We start from the raw sequence: 21,426 nt of genomic DNA on the forward strand, positions 1-21,426 counted from the left end.
GCGAAGTCCAAATTGTAACCCTGAATCAGTTCCTCTTCTGACCCTTTGTATCATGTTACATGACGAGTAATGATCACCTGTTAGCTTTATCCCTAATTATAACTCTCACTCTTTCCCTGCATCTAACCCTAGCTCTAATCCCATCATTAACCTCGGTCCGGGCACACGCGTGAACCCTTACTCTCATCTCAGCCTCTCCTGGTGATACATCACACCTGGGATCGTTTGCTCCCTGTGGGCTGTGGGAAATTTGCTACCAGCACGCCCTGGAAGTGGGGCTCATTCCGCTGCAACGGGAGGTCTTCCCAGGACGCGTCACAGCTCAACGCAAGAGCTCCTGGGTTTCGAAGGCTCTTGCAGCAAGCCTTCACAAAGCAGCAGGGAGCGCCGTTCCAGATGGGAAACTTGAGACTGGATGTCCAGAAAAGCAAGACGTCAGAAGCGAAACCTTTTTCCTGCAGGGTGTGGCATACCATCCGCTTGCTCATTGCGACAGAGGTGGCACTAATGAAGGAAGAGGTCAACGTTACGTTCTTCTTTAAAATGCAAGGCCAGGAAAAGTGGCAGCGGTGGGATTTGAACCCACGCCTCCGAAGAGACTGGAGCCTTAATCCAGCGCCTTAGACCGCTCGGCCACGCTACCTCCCTGCTAGTCGCCGAAAGCGGAACTTGACCCGTTGCCCGGCCCGCTTTAGTGCTTTGCCTTTTCTCCTTGGAAAGTCTGGAGACAGGCAGTGGAAGGGCAGGCAAACTGTCAGGTGCGCAGAGGAGGGGAGACCATGAGGCAAGGTGGGAGATGGGGGCAAGAAGTGAGAAAAAAACTAATCGCAAGCTAGGGCAGGATTCGGAAAGTGAAGCCGAAAAGGGGCTTAGCATGCAGCCCAGGGGTTTCTTTGACTGTCCTAAGCCCACAGGGACTTTGCCGTCCTCAGCTCATGAGACTTGAGATGGGTAGCTTGATTTGCTGAGGAAATGCGGGATGACAGATTCAACTCTGGAGTCAAACATAGCCCGGAACTATCGCCTTAAACTGAGTTTTAAGCCTGGTGCCGATAAAAAGAAAGAAATTAGCCTTAGATCGGGCAAGCCGTTTGACGGGGGAAAATGAGACCCCCTAGGCCAGCTAGGTGGTCGCTGGATGCTGTGCAGACATCAGCAGCTGTTCATTTCATGCCCTCACGTCTCCTCGTTAGTATAGTGGTCAGTATCCCCGCCTGTCACGCGGGAGACCGGGGTTCAATTCCCCGACGGGGAGGTTAAACCTTTTCTGGATTTTTTTTAGTTCTTGACAAATATTCTTGAAGATTAGGCTGAGTCAAGTAGGGAATGGGTGCCAAGAACTGACTCTTTAAGAAAAAAGCACCGGCAACGCTAGTCATCGTACAATATTTGTGCACAATTGCTTACATTAGGCGGCCGGTCCACTTTATTGAGTCCCCCTCAGCACCATTTAGTGCTCCTGTTGTCTGCGAAGTCCAAATTGTAACCCTGAATCAGTTCCTCTTCTGACCCTTTGTATCATGTTACATGACGAGTAATGATCACCTGTTAGCTTTATCCCTAATTATAACTCTCACTCTTTCCCTGCATCTAACCCTAGCTCTAATCCCATCATTAACCTCGGTCCGGGCACACGCGTGAACCCTTACTCTCATCTCAGCCTCTCCTGGTGATACATCACACCTGGGATCGTTTGCTCCCTGTGGGCTGTGTGAAATTTGCTACCAGCACGCCCTGGAAGTGGGGCTCATTCCGCTGCAACGGGAGGTCTTCCCAGGACGCGTCACAGCTCAACGCAAGAGCTCCTGGGTTTCGAAGGCTCTTGCAGCAAGCCTTCGCAAAGCAGCAGGGAGCGCCGTTCCAGATGGGAAACTTGAGACTGGATGTCCAAAAAAGCAAGACGTCAGAAGCGAAACCTTTTTCCTGCAGGGTGTGGCATACCATCCGCTTGCTCATTGCGACAGAGGTGGCACTAATGAAGGAAGAGGTCAACGTTACGTTCTTCTTTAAAATGCAAGGCCAGGAAAAGTGGCAGCGGTGGGATTTGAACCCACGCCTCCGAAGAGACTGGAGCCTTAATCCAGCGCCTTAGACCGCTCGGCCACGCTACCTCCCTGCTAGTCGCCGAAAGCGGAACTTGACCCGTTGCCCGGCCCGCTTTAGTGCTTTGCCTTTTCTCCTTGGAAAGTCTGGAGACAGGCAGTGGAAGGGCAGGCAAACTGTCAGGTGCGCAGAGGAGGGGAGACCATGAGGCAAGGTGGGAGATGGGGGCAAGAAGTGAGAAAAAAACTAATCGCAAGCTAGGGCAGGATTCGGAAAGTGAAGCCGAAAAGGGGCTTAGCATGCAGCCCAGGGGTTTCTTTGACTGTCCTAAGCCCACAGGGACTTTGCCGTCCTCAGCTCATGAGACTTGAGATGGGTAGCTTGATTTGCTGAGGAAATGCGGGATGACAGATTCAACTCTGGAGTCAAACATAGCCCGGAACTATCGCCTTAAACTGAGTTTTAAGCCTGGTGCCGATAAAAAGAAAGAAATTAGCCTTAGATCGGGCAAGCCGTTTGACGGGGGAAAATGAGACCCCCCTAGGCCAGCTAGGTGGTCGCTGGATGCTGTGCAGACATCAGCAGCTGTTCATTTCATGCCCTCACGTCTCCTCGTTAGTATAGTGGTCAGTATCCCCGCCTGTCACGCGGGAGACCGGGGTTCAATTCCCCGACGGGGAGGTTAAACCGTTTCTGGATTTTTTTTAGTTCTTGACAAATATTCTTGAAGATTAGGCTGAGTCAAGTAGGGAATGGGTGCCAAGAACTGACTCTTTAAGAAAAAAGCACCGGCAACGCTAGTCATCGTACAATATTTGTGCACAATTGCTTACATTAGGCGGCCGGTCCACTTTATTGAGTCCCCCTCAGCACCATTTAGTGCTCCTGTTGTCTGCGAAGTCCAAATTGTAACCCTGAATCAGTTCCTCTTCTGACCCTTTGTATCATGTTACATGACGAGTAATGATCACCTGTTAGCTTTATCCCTAATTATAACTCTCACTCTTTCCCTGCATCTAACCCTAGCTCTAATCCCATCATTAACCTCGGTCCGGGCACACGCGTGAACCCCTACTCTCATCTCAGCCTCTCCTGGTGATACATCACACCTGGGATCGTTTGCTCCCTGTGGGCTGTGGGAAATTTGCTACCAGCACGCCCTGGAAGTGGGGCTCATTCCGCTGCAACGGGAGGTCTTCCCAGGACGCGTCACAGCTCAACGCAAGAGCTCCTGGGTTTCGAAGGCTCTTGCAGCAAGCCTTCACAAAGCAGCAGGGAGCGCCGTTCCAGATGGGAAACTTGAGACTGGATGTCCAGAAAAGCAAGACGTCAGAAGCGAAACCTTTTTCCTGCAGGGTGTGGCATACCATCCGCTTGCTCATTGCGACAGAGGTGGCACTAATGAAGGAAGAGGTCAACGTTACGTTCTTCTTTAAAATGCAAGGCCAGGAAAAGTGGCAGCGGTGGGATTTGAACCCACGCCTCCGAAGAGACTGGAGCCTTAATCCAGCGCCTTAGACCGCTCGGCCACGCTACCTCCCTGCTAGTCGCCGAAAGCGGAACTTGACCCGTTGCCCGGCCCGCTTTAGAGCTTTGCCTTTTCTCCTTGGAAAGTCTGGAGACAGGCAGTGGAAGGGCAGGCAAACTGTCAGGTGCGCAGAGGAGGGGAGACCATGAGGCAAGGTGGGAGATGGGGGCAAGAAGTGAGAAAAAAACTAATCGCAAGCTAGGGCAGGATTCGGAAAGTGAAGCCGAAAAGGGGCTTAGCATGCAGCCCAGGGGTTTCTTTGACTGTCCTAAGCCCACAGGGACTTTGCCGTCCTCAGCTCATGAGACTTGAGATGGGTAGCTTGATTTGCTGAGGAAATGCGGGATGACAGATTCAACTCTGGAGTCAAACATAGCCCGGAACTATCGCCTTAAACTGAGTTTTAAGCCTGGTGCCGATAAAAAGAAAGAAATTAGCCTTAGATTGGGCAAGCCGTTTGACGGGGGAAAATGAGACCCCCTAGGCCAGCTAGGTGGTCGCTGGATGCTGTGCAGACATCAGCAGCTGTTCATTTCATGCCCTCACGTCTCCTCGTTAGTATAGTGGTCAGTATCCCCGCCTGTCACGCGGGAGACCGGGGTTCAATTCCCCGACGGGGAGGTTAAACCTTTTCTGGATTTTTTTTAGTTCTTGACAAATATTCTTGAAGATTAGGCTGAGTCAAGTAGGGAATGGGTGCCAAGAACTGACTCTTTAAGAAAAAAGCACCGGCAACGCTAGTCATCGTACAATATTTGTGCACAATTGCTTACATTAGGCGGCCGGTCCACTTTATTGAGTCCCCCTCAGCACCATTTAGTGCTCCTGTTGTCTGCGAAGTCCAAATTGTAACCCTGAATCAGTTCCTCTTCTGACCCTTTGTATCATGTTACATGACGAGTAATGATCACCTGTTAGCTTTATCCCTAATTATAACTCTCACTCTTTCCCTGCATCTAACCCTAGCTCTAATCCCATCATTAACCTCGGTCCGGGCACACGCGTGAACCCTTACTCTCATCTCAGCCTCTCCTGGTGATACATCACACCTGGGATCGTTTGCTCCCTGTGGGCTGTGGGAAATTTGCTACCAGCACGCCCTGGAAGTGGGGCTCATTCCGCTGCAACGGGAGGTCTTCCCAGGACGCGTCACAGCTCAACGCAAGAGCTCCTGGGTTTCGAAGGCTCTTGCAGCAAGCCTTCACAAAGCAGCAGGGAGCGCCGTTCCAGATGGGAAACTTGAGACTGGATGTCCAGAAAAGCAAGACGTCAGAAGCGAAACCTTTTTCCTGCAGGGTGTGGCATACCATCCGCTTGCTCATTGCGACAGAGGTGGCACTAATGAAGGAAGAGGTCAACGTTACGTTCTTCTTTAAAATGCAAGGCCAGGAAAAGTGGCAGCGGTGGGATTTGAACCCACGCCTCCGAAGAGACTGGAGCCTTAATCCAGCGCCTTAGACCGCTCGGCCACGCTACCTCCCTGCTAGTCGCCGAAAGCGGAACTTGACCCGTTGCCCGGCCCGCTTTAGTGCTTTGCCTTTTCTCCTTGGAAAGTCTGGAGACAGGCAGTGGAAGGGCAGGCAAACTGTCAGGTGCGCAGAGGAGGGGAGACCATGAGGCAAGGTGGGAGATGGGGGCAAGAAGTGAGAAAAAAACTAATCGCAAGCTAGGGCAGGATTCGGAAAGTGAAGCCGAAAAGGGGCTTAGCATGCAGCCCAGGGGTTTCTTTGACTGTCCTAAGCCCACAGGGACTTTGCCGTCCTCAGCTCATGAGACTTGAGATGGGTAGCTTGATTTGCTGAGGAAATGCGGGATGACAGATTCAACTCTGGAGTCAAACATAGCCCGGAACTATCGCCTTAAACTGAGTTTTAAGCCTGGTGCCGATAAAAAGAAAGAAATTAGCCTTAGATCGGGCAAGCCGTTTGACGGGGGAAAATGAGACCCCCTAGGCCATCTAGGTGGTCGCTGGATGCTGTGCAGACATCAGCAGCTGTTCATTTCATGCCCTCACGTCTCCTCGTTAGTATAGTGGTCAGTATCCCCGCCTGTCACGCGGCAGACCGGGGTTCAATTCCCCGACGGGGAGGTTAAACCTTTTCTGGATTTTTTTTAGTTCTTGACAAATATTCTTGAAGATTAGGCTGAGTCAAGTAGGGAATGGGTGCCAAGAACTGACTCTTTAAGAAAAAAGCACCGGCAACGCTAGTCATCGTACAATATTTGTGCACAATTGCTTACATTAGGCGGCCGGTCCACTTTATTGAGTCCCCCTCAGCACCATTTAGTGCTCCTGTTGTCTGCGAAGTCCAAATTGTAACCCTGAATCAGTTCCTCTTCTGACCCTTTGTATCATGTTACATGACGAGTAATGATCACCTGTTAGCTTTATCCCTAATTATAACTCTCACTCTTTCCCTGCATCTAACCCTAGCTCTAATCCCATCATTAACCTCGGTCCGGGCACACGCGTGAACCCTTACTCTCATCTCAGCCTCTCCTGGTGATACATCACACCTGGGATCGTTTGCTCCCTGTGGGCTGTGGGAAATTTGCTACCAGCACGCCCTGGAAGTGGGGCTCATTCCGCTGCAACGGGAGGTCTTCCCAGGACGCGTCACAGCTCAACGCAAGAGCTCCTGGGTTTCGAAGGCTCTTGCAGCAAGCCTTCACAAAGCAGCAGGGAGCGCCGTTCCAGATGGGAAACTTGAGACTGGATGTCCAGAAAAGCAAGACGTCAGAAGCGAAACCTTTTTCCTGCAGGGTGTGGCATACCATCCGCTTGCTCATTGCGACAGAGGTGGCACTAATGAAGGAAGAGGTCAACGTTACGTTCTTCTTTAAAATGCAAGGCCAGGAAAAGTGGCAGCGGTGGGATTTGAACCCACGCCTCCGAAGAGACTGGAGCCTTAATCCAGCGCCTTAGACCGCTCGGCCACGCTACCTCCCTGCTAGTCGCCGAAAGCGGAACTTGACCCGTTGCCCGGCCCGCTTTAGTGCTTTGCCTTTTCTCCTTGGAAAGTCTGGAGACAGGCAGTGGAAAGGGCAGGCAAACTGTCAGGTGCGCAGAGGAGGGGAGACCATGAGGCAAGGTGGGAGATGGGGGCAAGAAGTGAGAAAAAAACTAATCGCAAGCTAGGGCAGGATTCGGAAAGTGAAGCCGAAAAGGGGCTTAGCATGCAGCCCAGGGGTTTCTTTGACTGTCCTAAGCCCACAGGGACTTTGCCGTCCTCAGCTCATGAGACTTGAGATGGGTAGCTTGATTTGCTGAGGAAATGCGGGATGACAGATTCAACTCTGGAGTCAAACATAGCCCGGAACTATCGCCTTAAACTGAGTTTTAAGCCTGGTGCCGATAAAAAGAAAGAAATTAGCCTTAGATCGGGCAAGCCGTTTGACGGGGGAAAATGAGACCCCCTAGGCCAGCTAGGTGGTCGCTGGATGCTGTGCAGACATCAGCAGCTGTTCATTTCATGCCCTCACGTCTCCTCGTTAGTATAGTGGTCAGTATCCCCGCCTGTCACGCGGGAGACCGGGGTTCAATTCCCCGACGGGGAGGTTAAACCTTTTCTGGATTTTTTTTAGTTCTTGACAAATATTCTTGAAGATTAGGCTGAGTCAAGTAGGGAATGGGTGCCAAGAACTGACTCTTTAAGAAAAAAGCACCGGCAACGCTAGTCATCGTACAATATTTGTGCACAATTGCTTACATTAGGCGGCCGGTCCACTTTATTGAGTCCCCCTCAGCACCATTTAGTGCTCCTGTTGTCTGCGAAGTCCAGATTGTAACCCTGAATCAGTTCCTCTTCTGACCCTTTGTATCATGTTACATGACGAGTAATGATCACCTGTTAGCTTTATCCCTAATTATAACTCTCACTCTTTCCCTGCATCTAACCCTAGCTCTAATCCCATCATTAACCTCGGTCCGGGCACACGCGTGAACCCTTACTCTCATCTCAGCCTCTCCTGGTGATACATCACACCTGGGATCGTTTGCTCCCTGTGGGCTGTGTGAAATTTGCTACCAGCACGCCCTGGAAGTGGGGCTCATTCCGCTGCAACGGGAGGTCTTCCCAGGACGCGTCACAGCTCAACGCAAGAGCTCCTGGGTTTCGAAGGCTCTTGCAGCAAGCCTTCGCAAAGCAGCAGGGAGCGCCGTTCCAGATGGGAAACTTGAGACTGGATGTCCAAAAAAGCAAGACGTCAGAAGCGAAACCTTTTTCCTGCAGGGTGTGGCATACCATCCGCTTGCTCATTGCGACAGAGGTGGCACTAATGAAGGAAGAGGTCAACGTTACGTTCTTCTTTAAAATGCAAGGCCAGGAAAAGTGGCAGCGGTGGGATTTGAACCCACGCCTCCGAAGAGACTGGAGCCTTAATCCAGCGCCTTAGACCGCTCGGCCACGCTACCTCCCTGCTAGTCGCCGAAAGCGGAACTTGACCCGTTGCCCGGCCCGCTTTAGTGCTTTGCCTTTTCTCCTTGGAAAGTCTGGAGACAGGCAGTGGAAGGGCAGGCAAACTGTCAGGTGCGCAGAGGAGGGGAGACCATGAGGCAAGGTGGGAGATGGGGGCAAGAAGTGAGAAAAAAACTAATCGCAAGCTAGGGCAGGATTCGGAAAGTGAAGCCGAAAAGGGGCTTAGCATGCAGCCCAGGGGTTTCTTTGACTGTCCTAAGCCCACAGGGACTTTGCCGTCCTCAGCTCATGAGACTTGAGATGGGTAGCTTGATTTGCTGAGGAAATGCGGGATGACAGATTCAACTCTGGAGTCAAACATAGCCCGGAACTATCGCCTTAAACTGAGTTTTAAGCCTGGTGCCGATAAAAAGAAAGAAATTAGCCTTAGATCGGGCAAGCCGTTTGACGGGGGAAAATGAGACCCCCCTAGGCCAGCTAGGTGGTCGCTGGATGCTGTGCAGACATCAGCAGCTGTTCATTTCATGCCCTCACGTCTCCTCGTTAGTATAGTGGTCAGTATCCCCGCCTGTCACGCGGGAGACCGGGGTTCAATTCCCCGACGGGGAGGTTAAACCGTTTCTGGATTTTTTTTAGTTCTTGACAAATATTCTTGAAGATTAGGCTGAGTCAAGTAGGGAATGGGTGCCAAGAACTGACTCTTTAAGAAAAAAGCACCGGCAACGCTAGTCATCGTACAATATTTGTGCACAATTGCTTACATTAGGCGGCCGGTCCACTTTATTGAGTCCCCCTCAGCACCATTTAGTGCTCCTGTTGTCTGCGAAGTCCAAATTGTAACCCTGAATCAGTTCCTCTTCTGACCCTTTGTATCATGTTACATGACGAGTAATGATCACCTGTTAGCTTTATCCCTAATTATAACTCTCACTCTTTCCCTGCATCTAACCCTAGCTCTAATCCCATCATTAACCTCGGTCCGGGCACACGCGTGAACCCCTACTCTCATCTCAGCCTCTCCTGGTGATACATCACACCTGGGATCGTTTGCTCCCTGTGGGCTGTGGGAAATTTGCTACCAGCACGCCCTGGAAGTGGGGCTCATTCCGCTGCAACGGGAGGTCTTCCCAGGACGCGTCACAGCTCAACGCAAGAGCTCCTGGGTTTCGAAGGCTCTTGCAGCAAGCCTTCACAAAGCAGCAGGGAGCGCCGTTCCAGATGGGAAACTTGAGACTGGATGTCCAGAAAAGCAAGACGTCAGAAGCGAAACCTTTTTCCTGCAGGGTGTGGCATACCATCCGCTTGCTCATTGCGACAGAGGTGGCACTAATGAAGGAAGAGGTCAACGTTACGTTCTTCTTTAAAATGCAAGGCCAGGAAAAGTGGCAGCGGTGGGATTTGAACCCACGCCTCCGAAGAGACTGGAGCCTTAATCCAGCGCCTTAGACCGCTCGGCCACGCTACCTCCCTGCTAGTCGCCGAAAGCGGAACTTGACCCGTTGCCCGGCCCGCTTTAGTGCTTTGCCTTTTCTCCTTGGAAAGTCTGGAGACAGGCAGTGGAAGGGCAGGCAAACTGTCAGGTGCGCAGAGGAGGGGAGACCATGAGGCAAGGTGGGAGATGGGGGCAAGAAGTGAGAAAAAAACTAATCGCAAGCTAGGGCAGGATTCGGAAAGTGAAGCCGAAAAGGGGCTTAGCATGCAGCCCAGGGGTTTCTTTGACTGTCCTAAGCCCACAGGGACTTTGCCGTCCTCAGCTCATGAGACTTGAGATGGGTAGCTTGATTTGCTGAGGAAATGCGGGATGACAGATTCAACTCTGGAGTCAAACATAGCCCGGAACTATCGCCTTAAACTGAGTTTTAAGCCTGGTGCCGATAAAAAGAAAGAAATTAGCCTTAGATCGGGCAAGCCGTTTGACGGGGGAAAATGAGACCCCCTAGGCCAGCTAGGTGGTCGCTGGATGCTGTGCAGACATCAGCAGCTGTTCATTTCATGCCCTCACGTCTCCTCGTTAGTATAGTGGTCAGTATCCCTGTCACGCGGGAGACCGGGGTTCAATTCCCCGACGGGGAGGTTAAACCTTTTCTGGATTTTTTTTAGTTCTTGACAAATATTCTTGAAGATTAGGCTGAGTCAAGTAGGGAATGGGTGCCAAGAACTGACTCTTTAAGAAAAAAGCACCGGCAACGCTAGTCATCGTACAATATTTGTGCACAATTGCTTACATTAGGCGGCCGGTCCACTTTATTGAGTCCCCCTCAGCACCATTTAGTGCTCCTGTTGTCTGCGAAGTCCAAATTGTAACCCTGAATCAGTTCCTCTTCTGACCCTTTGTATCATGTTACATGACGAGTAATGATCACCTGTTAGCTTTATCCCTAATTATAACTCTCACTCTTTCCCTGCATCTAACCCTAGCTCTAATCCCATCATTAACCTCGGTCCGGGCACACGCGTGAACCCTTACTCTCATCTCAGCCTCTCCTGGTGATACATCACACCTGGGATCGTTTGCTCCCTGTGGGCTGTGGGAAATTTGCTACCAGCACGCCCTGGAAGTGGGGCTCATTCCGCTGCAACGGGAGGTCTTCCCAGGACGCGTCACAGCTCAACGCAAGAGCTCCTGGGTTTCGAAGGCTCTTGCAGCAAGCCTTCACAAAGCAGCAGGGAGCGCCGTTCCAGATGGGAAACTTGAGACTGGATGTCCAGAAAAGCAAGACGTCAGAAGCGAAACCTTTTTCCTGCAGGGTGTGGCATACCATCCGCTTGCTCATTGCGACAGAGGTGGCACTAATGAAGGAAGAGGTCAACGTTACGTTCTTCTTTAAAATGCAAGGCCAGGAAAAGTGGCAGCGGTGGGATTTGAACCCACGCCTCCGAAGAGACTGGAGCCTTAATCCAGCGCCTTAGACCGCTCGGCCACGCTACCTCCCTGCTAGTCGCCGAAAGCGGAACTTGACCCGTTGCCCGGCCCGCTTTAGTGCTTTGCCTTTTCTCCTTGGAAAGTCTGGAGACAGGCAGTGGAAGGGCAGGCAAACTGTCAGGTGCGCAGAGGAGGGGAGACCATGAGGCAAGGTGGGAGATGGGGGCAAGAAGTGAGAAAAAAACTAATCGCAAGCTAGGGCAGGATTCGGAAAGTGAAGCCGAAAAGGGGCTTAGCATGCAGCCCAGGGGTTTCTTTGACTGTCCTAAGCCCACAGGGACTTTGCCGTCCTCAGCTCATGAGACTTGAGATGGGTAGCTTGATTTGCTGAGGAAATGCGGGATGACAGATTCAACTCTGGAGTCAAACATAGCCCGGAACTATCGCCTTAAACTGAGTTTTAAGCCTGGTGCCGATAAAAAGAAAGAAATTAGCCTTAGATCGGGCAAGCCGTTTGACGGGGGAAAATGAGACCCCCTAGGCCAGCTAGGTGGTCGCTGGATGCTGTGCAGACATCAGCAGCTGTTCATTTCATGCCCTCACGTCTCCTCGTTAGTATAGTGGTCAGTATCCCCGCCTGTCACGCGGGAGACCGAGGTTAAACCTTTTCTGGATTTTTTTTAGTTCTTGACAAATATTCTTGAAGATTAGGCTGAGTCAAGTAGGGAATGGGTGCCAAGAACTGACTCTTTAAGAAAAAAGCACCGGCAACGCTAGTCATCGTACAATATTTGTGCACATTTGCTTACATTAGGCGGCCGGTCCACTTTATTGAGTCCCCCTCAGCACCATTTAGTGCTCCTGTTGTCTGCAAAGTCCAAATTGTAACCCTGAATCAGTTCCTCTTCTGACCCTTTGTATCATGTTACATGACGAGTAATGATCACCTGTTAGCTTTATCCCTAATTATAACTCTCACTCTTTCCCTGCATCTAACCCTAGCTCTAATCCCATCATTAACCTCGGTCCGGGCACACGCGTGAACCCTTACTCTCATCTCAGCCTCTCCTGGTGATACATCACACCTGGGATCGTTTGCTCCCTGTGGGCTGTGGGAAATTTGCTACCAGCACGCCCTGGAAGTGGGGCTCATTCCGCTGCAACGGGAGGTCTTCCCAGGACGCGTCACAGCTCAACGCAAGAGCTCCTGGGTTTCGAAGGCTCTTGCAGCAAGCCTTCACAAAGCAGCAGGGAGCGCCGTTCCAGATGGGAAACTTGAGACTGGATGTCCAGAAAAGCAAGACGTCAGAAGCGAAACCTTTTTCCTGCAGGGTGTGGCATACCATCCGCTTGCTCATTGCGACAGAGGTGGCACTAATGAAGGAAGAGGTCAACGTTACGTTCTTCTTTAAAATGCAAGGCCAGGAAAAGTGGCAGCGGTGGGATTTGAACCCACGCCTCCGAAGAGACTGGAGCCTTAATCCAGCGCCTTAGACCGCTCGGCCACGCTACCTCCCTGCTAGTCGCCGAAAGCGGAACTTGACCCGTTGCCCGGCCCGCTTTAGTGCTTTGCCTTTTCTCCTTGGAAAGTCTGGAGACAGGCAGTGGAAGGGCAGGCAAACTGTCAGGTGCGCAGAGGAGGGGAGACCATGAGGCAAGGTGGGAGATGGGGGCAAGAAGTGAGAAAAAAACTAATCGCAAGCTAGGGCAGGATTCGGAAAGTGAAGCCAAAAAGGGGCTTAGCATGCAGCCCAGGGGTTTCTTTGACTGTCCTAAGCCCACAGGGACTTTGCCGTCCTCAGCTCATGAGACTTGAGATGGGTAGCTTGATTTGCTGAGGAAATGCGGGATGACAGATTCAACTCTGGAGTCAAACATAGCCCGGAACTATCGCCTTAAACTGAGTTTTAAGCCTGGTGCCGATAAAAAGAAAGAAATTAGCCTTAGATCGGGCAAGCCGTTTGACGGGGGAAAATGAGACCCCCTAGGCCAGCTAGGTGGTCGCTGGATGCTGTGCAGACATCAGCAGCTGTTCATTTCATGCCCTCACGTCTCCTCGTTAGTATAGTGGTCAGTATCCCCGCCTGTCACGCGGGAGACCCGACGGGGAGGTTAAACCTTTTCTGGATTTTTTTTAGTTCTTGACAAATATTCTTGAAGATTAGGCTGAGTCAAGTAGGGAATGGGTGCCAAGAACTGACTCTTTAAGAAAAAAGCACCGGCAACGCTAGTCATCGTACAATATTTGTGCACAATTGCTTACATTAGGCGGCCGGTCCACTTTATTGAGTCCCCCTCAGCACCATTTAGTGCTCCTGTTGTCTGCGAAGTCCAAATTGTAACCCTGAATCAGTTCCTCTTCTGACCCTTTGTATCATGTTACATGACGAGTAATGATCACCTGTTAGCTTTATCCCTAATTATAACTCTCACTCTTTCCCTGCATCTAACCCTAGCTCTAATCCCATCATTAACCTCGGTCCGGGCACACGCGTGAACCCTTACTCTCATCTCAGCCTCTCCTGGTGATACATCACACCTGGGATCGTTTGCTCCCTGTGGGCTGTGGGAAATTTGCTACCAGCACGCCCTGGAAGTGGGGCTCATTCCGCTGCAACGGGAGGTCTTCCCAGGACGCGTCACAGCTCAACGCAAGAGCTCCTGGGTTTCGAAGGCTCTTGCAGCAAGCCTTCACAAAGCAGCAGGGAGCGCCGTTCCAGATGGGAAACTTGAGACTGGATGTCCAGAAAAGCAAGACGTCAGAAGCGAAACCTTTTTCCTGCAGGGTGTGGCATACCATCCGCTTGCTCATTGCGACAGAGGTGGCACTAATGAAGGAAGAGGTCAACGTTACGTTCTTCTTTAAAATGCAAGGCCAGGAAAAGTGGCAGCGGTGGGATTTGAACCCACGCCTCCGAAGAGACTGGAGCCTTAATCCAGCGCCTTAGACCGCTCGGCCACGCTACCTCCCTGCTAGTCGCCGAAAGCGGAACTTGACCCGTTGCCCGGCCCGCTTTAGTGCTTTGCCTTTTCTCCTTGGAAAGTCTGGAGACAGGCAGTGGAAGGGCAGGCAAACTGTCAGGTGCGCAGAGGAGGGGAGACCATGAGGCAAGGTGGGAGATGGGGGCAAGAAGTGAGAAAAAAACTAATCGCAAGCTAGGGCAGGATTCGGAAAGTGAAGCCGAAAAGGGGCTTAGCATGCAGCCCAGGGGTTTCTTTGACTGTCCTAAGCCCACAGGGACTTTGCCGTCCTCAGCTCATGAGACTTGAGATGGGTAGCTTGATTTGCTGAGGAAATGCGGGATGACAGATTCAACTCTGGAGTCAAACATAGCCCGGAACTATCGCCTTAAACTGAGTTTTAAGCCTGGTGCCGATAAAAAGAAAGAAATTAGCCTTAGATCGGGCAAGCCGTTTGACGGGGGAAAATGAGACCCCCTAGGCCAGCTAGGTGGTCGCTGGATGCTGTGCAGACATCAGCAGCTGTTCATTTCATGCCCTCACGTCTCCTCGTTAGTATAGTGGTCAGTATCCCCGCCTGTCACGCGGGAGACCGGGGTCCCGACGGGGAGGTTAAACCTTTTCTGGATTTTTTTTAGTTCTTGACAAATATTCTTGAAGATTAGGCTGAGTCAAGTAGGGAATGGGTGCCAAGAACTGACTCTTTAAGAAAAAAGCACCGGCAACGCTAGTCATCGTACAATATTTGTGCACAATTGCTTACATTAGGCGGCCGGTCCACTTTATTGAGTCCCCCTCAGCACCATTTAGTGCTCCTGTTGTCTGCGAAGTCCAAATTGTAACCCTGAATCAGTTCCTCTTCTGACCCTTTGTATCATGTTACATGACGAGTAATGATCACCTGTTAGCTTTATCCCTAATTATAACTCTCACTCTTTCCCTGCATCTAACCCTAGCTCTAATCCCATCATTAACCTCGGTCCGGGCACACGCGTGAACCCTTACTCTCATCTCAGCCTCTCCTGGTGATACATCACACCTGGGATCGTTTGCTCCCTGTGGGCTGTGGGAAATTTGCTACCAGCACGCCCTGGAAGTGGGGCTCATTCCGCTGCAACGGGAGGTCTTCCCAGGACGCGTCACAGCTCAACGCAAGAGCTCCTGGGTTTCGAAGGCTCTTGCAGCAAGCCTTCACAAAGCAGCAGGGAGCGCCGTTCCAGATGGGAAACTTGAGACTGGATGTCCAGAAAAGCAAGACGTCAGAAGCGAAACCTTTTTCCTGCAGGGTGTGGCATACCATCCGCTTGCTCATTGCGACAGAGGTGGCACTAATGAAGGAAGAGGTCAACGTTACGTTCTTCTTTAAAATGCAAGGCCAGGAAAGGTGGCAGCGGTGGGATTTGAACCCACGCCTCCGAAGAGACTGGAGCCTTAATCCAGCGCCTTAGACCGCTCGGCCACGCTACCTCCCTGCTAGTCGCCGAAAGCGGAACTTGACCCGTTGCCCGGCCCGCTTTAGTGCTTTGCCTTTTCTCCTTGGAAAGTCTGGAGACAGGCAGTGGAAGGGCAGGCAAACTGTCAGGTGCGCAGAGGAGGGGAGACCATGAGGCAAGGTGGGAGATGGGGGCAAGAAGTGAGAAAAAAACTAATCGCAAGCTAGGGCAGGATTCGGAAAGTGAAGCCGAAAAGGGGCTTAGCATGCAGCCCAGGGGTTTCTTTGACTGTCCTAAGCCCACAGGGACTTTGCCGTCCTCAGCTCATGAGACTTGAGATGGGTAGCTTGATTTGCTGAGGAAATGCGGGATGACAGATTCAACTCTGGAGTCAAACATAGCCCGGAACTATCGCCTTAAACTGAGTTTTAAGCCTGGTGCCGATAAAAAGAAAGAAATTAGCCTTAGATCGGGCAAGCCGTTTGACGGGGGAAAATGAGACCCCCTAGGCCAGCTAGGTGGTCGCTGGATGCTGTGCAGACATCAGCAGCTGTTCATTTCATGCCCTCACGTCTCCTCGTTAGTATAGTGGTCAGTATCCCCGCCTGTCACGCGGGAGACCGGGGTTCAATTCCCCGACGGGGAGGTTAAACCTTTTCTGGATTTTTTTTAGTTCTTGACAAATATTCTTGAAGATTAGGCTGAGTCAAGTAGGGAATGGGTGCCAAGAACTGACTCTTTAAGAAAAAAGCACCGGCAACGCTAGTCATCGTACAATATTTGTGCACAATTGCTTACATTAGGCGGCCGGTCCACTTTATTGAGTCCCCCTCAGCACCATTTAGTGCTCCTGTTGTCTGCGAAGTCCAAATTGTAACCCTGAATCAGTTCCTCTTCTGACCCTTTGTATCATGTTACATGACGAGTAATGATCACCTGTTAGCTTTATCCCTAATTATAACTCTCACTCTTTCCCTGCATCTAACCCTAGCTCTAATCCCATCATTAACCTCGGTCCGGGCACACGCGTGAACCCTTACTCTCATCTCAGCCTCTCCTGGTGATACATCACACCTGGGATCGTTTGCTCCCTGTGGGCTGTGGGAAATTTGCTACCAGCACGCCCTGGAAGTGGGGCTCATTCCGCTGCAACGGGAGGTCTTCCCAGGATGCGTCACAGCTCAACGCAAGAGCTCCTGGGTTTCGAAGGCTCTTGCAGCAAGCCTTCGCAAAGCAGCAGGGAGCGCCGTTCCAGATGGGAAACTTGAGACTGGATGTCCAGAAAAGCAAGACGTCAGAAGCGAAACCTTTTTCCTGCAGGGTGTGGCATACCATCCGCTTGCTCATTGCGACAGAGGTGGCACTAATGAAGGAAGAGGTCAACGTTACGTTCTTCTTTAAAATGCAAGGCCAGGAAAAGTGGCAGCGGTGGGATTTGAACCCACGCCTCCGAAGAGACTGGAGCCTTAATCCAGCGCCTTAGACCGCTCGGCCACGCTACCTCCCTGCTAGTCGCCGAAAGCGGAACTTGACCCGTTGCCCGGCCCGCTTTAGTGCTTTGCCTTTTCTCCTTGGAAAGTCTGGAGACAGGCAGTGGAAGGGCAGGCAAACTGTCAGGTGCGCAGAGGAGGGGAGACCATGAGGCAAGGTGGGAGATGGGGGCAAGAAGTGAGAAAAAAACTAATCGCAAGCTAGGGCAGGATTCGGAAAGTGAAGGCGAAAAGGGGCTTAGCATGCAGCCCAGGGGTTTCTTTGACTGTCCTAAGCCCACAGGGACTTTGCCGTCCTCAGCTCATGAGACTTGAGATGGGTAGCTTGATTTGCTGAGGAAATGCGGGATGACAGATTCAACTCTGGAGTCAAACATAGCCCGGAACTATCGCCTTAAGCTGAGTTTTAAGCCTGGTGCCGATAAAAAGAAAGAAATTAGCCTTAGATCGGGCAAGCCGTTTGACGGGGGAAAATGAGACCCCCTAGGCCAGCTAGGTGGTCGCTGGATGCTGTGCAGACATCAGCAGCTGTTCATTTCATGCCCTCACGTCTCCTCGTTAGTATAGTGGTCAGTATCCCCCGGGGGTTCAATTCCCCGACGGGGAGGTTAAACCTTTTCTGGATTTTTTTTAGTTCTTGACAAATATTCTTGAAGATTAGGCTGAGTCAAGTAGGGAATGGGTGCCAAGAACTGACTCTTTAAGAAAAAAGCACCGGCAACGCTAGTCATCGTACAATATTTGTGCACAATTGCTTACATTAGGCGGCCGGTCCACTTTATTGAGTCCCCCTCAGCACCATTTAGTGCTCCTGTTGTCTGCGAAGTCCAAATTGTAACCCTGAATCAGTTCCTCTTCTGACCCTTTGTATCATGTTACATGACGAGTAATGATCACCTGTTAGCTTTATCCCTAATTATAACTCTCACTCTTTCCCTGCATCTAACCCTAGCTCTAATCCCATCATTAACCTCGGTCCGGGCACACGCGTGAACCCTTACTCTCATCTCAGCCTCTCCTGGTGATACATCACACCTGGGATCGTTTGCTCCCTGTGGGCTGTGGGAAATTTGCTACCAGCACGCCCTGGAAGTGGGGCTCATTCCGCTGCAACGGGAGGTCTTCCCAGGACGCGTCACAGCTCAACGCAAGAGCTCCTGGGTTTCGAAGGCTCTTGCAGCAAGCCTTCACAAAGCAGCAGGGAGCGCCGTTCCAGATGGGAAACTTGAGACTGGATGTCCAGAAAAGCAAGACGTCAGAAGCGAAACCTTTTTCCTGCAGGGTGTGGCATACCATCCGCTTGCTCATTGCGACAGAGGTGGCACTAATGAAGGAAGAGGTCAACGTTACGTTCTTCTTTAAAATGCAAGGCCAGGAAAAGTGGCAGCGGTGGGATTTGAACCCACGCCTCCGAAGAGACTGGAGCCTTAATCCAGCGCCTTAGACCGCTCGGCCACGCTACCTCCCTGCTAGTCGCCGAAAGCGGAACTTGACCCGTTGCCCGGCCCGCTTTAGTGCTTTGCCTTTTCTCCTTGGAAAGTCTGGAGACAGGCAGTGGAAGGGCAGGCAAACTGTCAGGTGCGCAGAGGAGGGGAGACCATGAGGCAAGGTGGGAGATGGGGGCAAGAAGTGAGAAAAAAACTAATCGCAAGCTAGGGCAGGATTCGGAAAGTGAAGCCGAAAAGGGGCTTAGCATGCAGCCCAGGGGTTTCTTTGACTGTCCTAAGCCCACAGGGACTTTGCCGTCCTCAGCTCATGAGACTTGAGATGGGTAGCTTGATTTGCTGAGGAAATGCGGGATGACAGATTCAACTCTGGAGTCAAACATAGCCCGGAACTATCGCCTTAAACTGAGTTTTAAGCCTGGTGCCGATAAAAAGAAAGAAATTAGCCTTAGATCGGGCAAGCCGTTTGACGGGGGAAAATGAGACCCCCTAGGCCAGCTAGGTGGTCGCTGGATGCTGTGCAGACATCAGCAGCTGTTCATTTCATGCCCTCACGTCTCCTCGTTAGTATAGTGGTCAGTATCCCCGCCTGTCACGCGGGAGACCGGGGTTCAATTCCCCGACGGGGAGGTTAAACCTTTTCTGGATTTTTTTTAGTTCTTGACAAATATTCTTGAAGATTAGGCTGAGTCAAGTAGGGAATGGGTGCCAAGAACTGACTCTTTAAGAAAAAAGCACCAGCAACGCTAGTCATCGTACAATATTTGTGCACAATTGCTTACATTAGGCGGCCGGTCCACTTTATTGAGTCCCCCTCAGCACCATTTAGTGCTCCTGTTGTCTGCGAAGTCCAAATTGTAACCCTGAATCAGTTCCTCTTCTGACCCTTTGTATCATGTTACATGACGAGTAATGATCACCTGTTAGCTTTATCCCTAATTATAACTCTCACTCTTTCCCTGCATCTAACCCTAGCTCTAATCCCATCATTAACCTCGGTCCGGGCACACGCGTGAACCCTTACTCTCATCTCAGCCTCTCCTGGTGATACATCACACCTGGGATCGTTTGCTCCCTGTGGGCTGTGGGAAATTTGCTACCAGCACGCCCTGGAAGTGGGGCTCATTCCGCTGCAACGGGAGGTCTTCCCAGGACGCGTCACAGCTCAACGCAAGAGCTCCTGGGTTTCGAAGGCTCTTGCAGCAAGCCTTCACAAAGCAGCAGGGAGCGCCGTTCCAGATGGGAAACTTGAGACTGGATGTCCAGAAAAGCAAGACGTCAGAAGCGAAACCTTTTTCCTGCAGGGTGTGGCATACCATCCGCTTGCTCATTGCGACAGAGGTGGCACTAATGAAGGAAGAGGTCAACGTTACGTTCTTCTTTAAAATGCAAGGCCAGGAAAAGTGGCAGCGGTGGGATTTGAACCCACGCCTCCGAAGAGACTGGAGCCTTAATCCAGCGCCTTAGACCGCTCGGCCACGCTACCTCCCTGCTAGTCGCCGAAAGCGGAACTTGACCCGTTGCCCGGCCCGCTTTAGTGCTTTGCCTTTTCTCCTTGGAAAGTCTGGAGACAGGCAGTGGAAGGGCAGGCAAACTGTCAGGTGCGCAGAGGAGGGGAGACCATGAGGCAAGGTGGGAGATGGGGGCAAGAAGTGAGAAAAAAACTAATCGCAAGCTAGGGCAGGATTCGGAAAGTGAAGCCGAAAAGGGGCTTAGCATGCAGCCCAGGGGTTTCTTTGACTGTCCTAAGCCCACAGGGACTTTGCCGTCCTCAGCTCATGAGACTTGAGATGGGTAGCTTGATTTGCTGAGGAAATGCGGGATGACAGATTCAACTCTGGAGTCAAACATAGCCCGGAACTATCGCCTTAAACTGAGTTTTAAGCCTGGTGCCGATAAAAAGAAAGAAATTAGCCTTAGATCGGGCAAGCCGTTTGACGGGGGAAAATGAGACCCCCTAGGCCAGCTAGGTGGTCGCTGGATGCTGTGCAGACATCAGCAGCTGTTCATTGCATGCCCTCACGTCTCCTCGTTAGTATAGTGGTCAGTATCCCCGCCTGTCACGCGGGAGACCGGGGTTCAATTCCCCGACGGGGAGGTGAAACCTTTTCTGGATTTTTTTTAGTTCTTGACAAATATTCTTGAAGATTAGGCTGAGTCAAGTAGGGAATGGGTGCCAAGAACTGACTCTTTAAGAAAAAAGCACCGGCAACGCTAGTCATCGTACAATATTTGTGCACAATTGCTTACATTAGGCGGCCGGTCCACTTTATTGAGTCCCCCTCAGCACCATTTAGTGCTCCTGTTGTCTGCGAAGTCCAAATTGTAACCCTGAATCAGTTCCTCTTCTGACCCTTTGTATCATGTTACATGACGAGTAATGATCACCTGTTAGCTTTATCCCTAATTATAACTCTCACTCTTTCCCTGCATCTAACCCTAGCTCTAATCCCATCATTAACCTCGGTCCGGGCACACGCGTGAACCCTTACTCTCATCTCAGCCTCTCCTGGTGATACATCACACCTGGGATCGTTTGCTCCCTGTGGGCTGTGGGAAATTTGCTACCAGCACGCCCTGGAAGTGGGGCTCATTCCGCTGCAACGGGAGGTCTTCCCAGGACGCGTCACAGCTCAACGCAAGAGCTCCTGGGTTTCGAAGGCTCTTGCAGCAAGCCTTCACAAAGCAGCAGGGAGCGCCGTTCCAGATGGGAAACTTGAGACTGGATGTCCAGAAAAGCAAGACGTCAGAAGCGAAACCTTTTTCCTGCAGGGTGTGGCATACCATCCGCTTGCTCATTGCGACAGAGGTGGCACTAATGAAGGAAGAGGTCAACGTTACGTTCTTCTTTAAAATGCAAGGCCAGGAAAAGTGGCAGCGGTGGGATTTGAACCCACGCCTCCGAAGAGACTGGAGCCTTAATCCAGCGCCTTAGACCGCTCGGCCACGCTACCTCCCTGCTAGTCGCCGAAAGCGGAACTTGACCCGTTGCCCGGCCCGCTTTAGTGCTTTGCCTTTTCTCCTTGGAAAGTCTGGAGACAGGCAGTGGAAGGGCAGGCAAACTGTCAGGTGCGCAGAGGAGGGGAGACCATGAGGCAAGGTGGGAGATGGGGGCAAGAAGTGAGAAAAAAACTAATCGCAAGCTAGGGCAGGATTCGGAAAGTGAAGCCGAAAAGGGGCTTAGCATGCAGCCCAGGGGTTTCTTTGACTGTCCTAAGCCCACAGGGACTTTGCCGTCCTCAGCT

At 51.5% G+C, this 21,426-nt stretch overlaps 23 non-coding genes across 23 annotated transcripts; 8 read left to right on the forward strand and 15 right to left on the reverse strand.

Moving 5' to 3' along the window:
- Positions 1–561: 561 nt before the first annotated feature.
- TRNAL-AAG (transfer RNA leucine (anticodon AAG)) lies at positions 562–643 on the reverse strand. The gene has a single exon. It is a non-coding gene; the product is annotated as a tRNA-Leu (tRNA).
- Positions 644–1,183: 540 nt separating this feature from the next.
- Positions 1,184–1,255, forward strand: TRNAD-GUC (transfer RNA aspartic acid (anticodon GUC)). The gene has a single exon. It is a non-coding gene; the product is annotated as a tRNA-Asp (tRNA).
- Positions 1,256–2,029: 774 nt separating this feature from the next.
- TRNAL-AAG (transfer RNA leucine (anticodon AAG)) lies at positions 2,030–2,111 on the reverse strand. Its single transcript has one exon. It is a non-coding gene; the product is annotated as a tRNA-Leu (tRNA).
- A 541-nt stretch (positions 2,112–2,652) lies between these two features.
- On the forward strand, positions 2,653–2,724 carry TRNAD-GUC (transfer RNA aspartic acid (anticodon GUC)). The gene has a single exon. It is a non-coding gene; the product is annotated as a tRNA-Asp (tRNA).
- Positions 2,725–3,498: 774 nt separating this feature from the next.
- On the reverse strand, positions 3,499–3,580 carry TRNAL-AAG (transfer RNA leucine (anticodon AAG)). The gene has a single exon. It is a non-coding gene; the product is annotated as a tRNA-Leu (tRNA).
- Positions 3,581–4,120: 540 nt separating this feature from the next.
- On the forward strand, positions 4,121–4,192 carry TRNAD-GUC (transfer RNA aspartic acid (anticodon GUC)). Its single transcript has one exon. It is a non-coding gene; the product is annotated as a tRNA-Asp (tRNA).
- Positions 4,193–4,966: 774 nt separating this feature from the next.
- TRNAL-AAG (transfer RNA leucine (anticodon AAG)) lies at positions 4,967–5,048 on the reverse strand. Its single transcript has one exon. It is a non-coding gene; the product is annotated as a tRNA-Leu (tRNA).
- A 1,386-nt stretch (positions 5,049–6,434) lies between these two features.
- Positions 6,435–6,516, reverse strand: TRNAL-AAG (transfer RNA leucine (anticodon AAG)). Its single transcript has one exon. It is a non-coding gene; the product is annotated as a tRNA-Leu (tRNA).
- Positions 6,517–7,057: 541 nt separating this feature from the next.
- TRNAD-GUC (transfer RNA aspartic acid (anticodon GUC)) lies at positions 7,058–7,129 on the forward strand. The gene has a single exon. It is a non-coding gene; the product is annotated as a tRNA-Asp (tRNA).
- A 774-nt stretch (positions 7,130–7,903) lies between these two features.
- On the reverse strand, positions 7,904–7,985 carry TRNAL-AAG (transfer RNA leucine (anticodon AAG)). Its single transcript has one exon. It is a non-coding gene; the product is annotated as a tRNA-Leu (tRNA).
- Positions 7,986–8,526: 541 nt separating this feature from the next.
- On the forward strand, positions 8,527–8,598 carry TRNAD-GUC (transfer RNA aspartic acid (anticodon GUC)). The gene has a single exon. It is a non-coding gene; the product is annotated as a tRNA-Asp (tRNA).
- Positions 8,599–9,372: 774 nt separating this feature from the next.
- TRNAL-AAG (transfer RNA leucine (anticodon AAG)) lies at positions 9,373–9,454 on the reverse strand. Its single transcript has one exon. It is a non-coding gene; the product is annotated as a tRNA-Leu (tRNA).
- Positions 9,455–10,836: 1,382 nt separating this feature from the next.
- TRNAL-AAG (transfer RNA leucine (anticodon AAG)) lies at positions 10,837–10,918 on the reverse strand. The gene has a single exon. It is a non-coding gene; the product is annotated as a tRNA-Leu (tRNA).
- A 1,365-nt stretch (positions 10,919–12,283) lies between these two features.
- TRNAL-AAG (transfer RNA leucine (anticodon AAG)) lies at positions 12,284–12,365 on the reverse strand. Its single transcript has one exon. It is a non-coding gene; the product is annotated as a tRNA-Leu (tRNA).
- Positions 12,366–13,737: 1,372 nt separating this feature from the next.
- TRNAL-AAG (transfer RNA leucine (anticodon AAG)) lies at positions 13,738–13,819 on the reverse strand. Its single transcript has one exon. It is a non-coding gene; the product is annotated as a tRNA-Leu (tRNA).
- A 1,379-nt stretch (positions 13,820–15,198) lies between these two features.
- Positions 15,199–15,280, reverse strand: TRNAL-AAG (transfer RNA leucine (anticodon AAG)). Its single transcript has one exon. It is a non-coding gene; the product is annotated as a tRNA-Leu (tRNA).
- Positions 15,281–15,820: 540 nt separating this feature from the next.
- Positions 15,821–15,892, forward strand: TRNAD-GUC (transfer RNA aspartic acid (anticodon GUC)). The gene has a single exon. It is a non-coding gene; the product is annotated as a tRNA-Asp (tRNA).
- Positions 15,893–16,666: 774 nt separating this feature from the next.
- On the reverse strand, positions 16,667–16,748 carry TRNAL-AAG (transfer RNA leucine (anticodon AAG)). Its single transcript has one exon. It is a non-coding gene; the product is annotated as a tRNA-Leu (tRNA).
- A 1,369-nt stretch (positions 16,749–18,117) lies between these two features.
- TRNAL-AAG (transfer RNA leucine (anticodon AAG)) lies at positions 18,118–18,199 on the reverse strand. Its single transcript has one exon. It is a non-coding gene; the product is annotated as a tRNA-Leu (tRNA).
- Positions 18,200–18,739: 540 nt separating this feature from the next.
- TRNAD-GUC (transfer RNA aspartic acid (anticodon GUC)) lies at positions 18,740–18,811 on the forward strand. Its single transcript has one exon. It is a non-coding gene; the product is annotated as a tRNA-Asp (tRNA).
- A 774-nt stretch (positions 18,812–19,585) lies between these two features.
- Positions 19,586–19,667, reverse strand: TRNAL-AAG (transfer RNA leucine (anticodon AAG)). The gene has a single exon. It is a non-coding gene; the product is annotated as a tRNA-Leu (tRNA).
- Positions 19,668–20,207: 540 nt separating this feature from the next.
- TRNAD-GUC (transfer RNA aspartic acid (anticodon GUC)) lies at positions 20,208–20,279 on the forward strand. Its single transcript has one exon. It is a non-coding gene; the product is annotated as a tRNA-Asp (tRNA).
- Positions 20,280–21,053: 774 nt separating this feature from the next.
- On the reverse strand, positions 21,054–21,135 carry TRNAL-AAG (transfer RNA leucine (anticodon AAG)). The gene has a single exon. It is a non-coding gene; the product is annotated as a tRNA-Leu (tRNA).
- Positions 21,136–21,426: the final 291 nt, after the last annotated feature.

Source organism: Ambystoma mexicanum, unplaced genomic scaffold, assembly GCF_040938575.1.
Source record: "Ambystoma mexicanum isolate Mex_15411 unplaced genomic scaffold, UKY_AmexF1_1 Mex_scaf20, whole genome shotgun sequence".
Lineage (NCBI taxonomy): Eukaryota > Metazoa > Chordata > Amphibia > Caudata > Ambystomatidae > Ambystoma > Ambystoma mexicanum.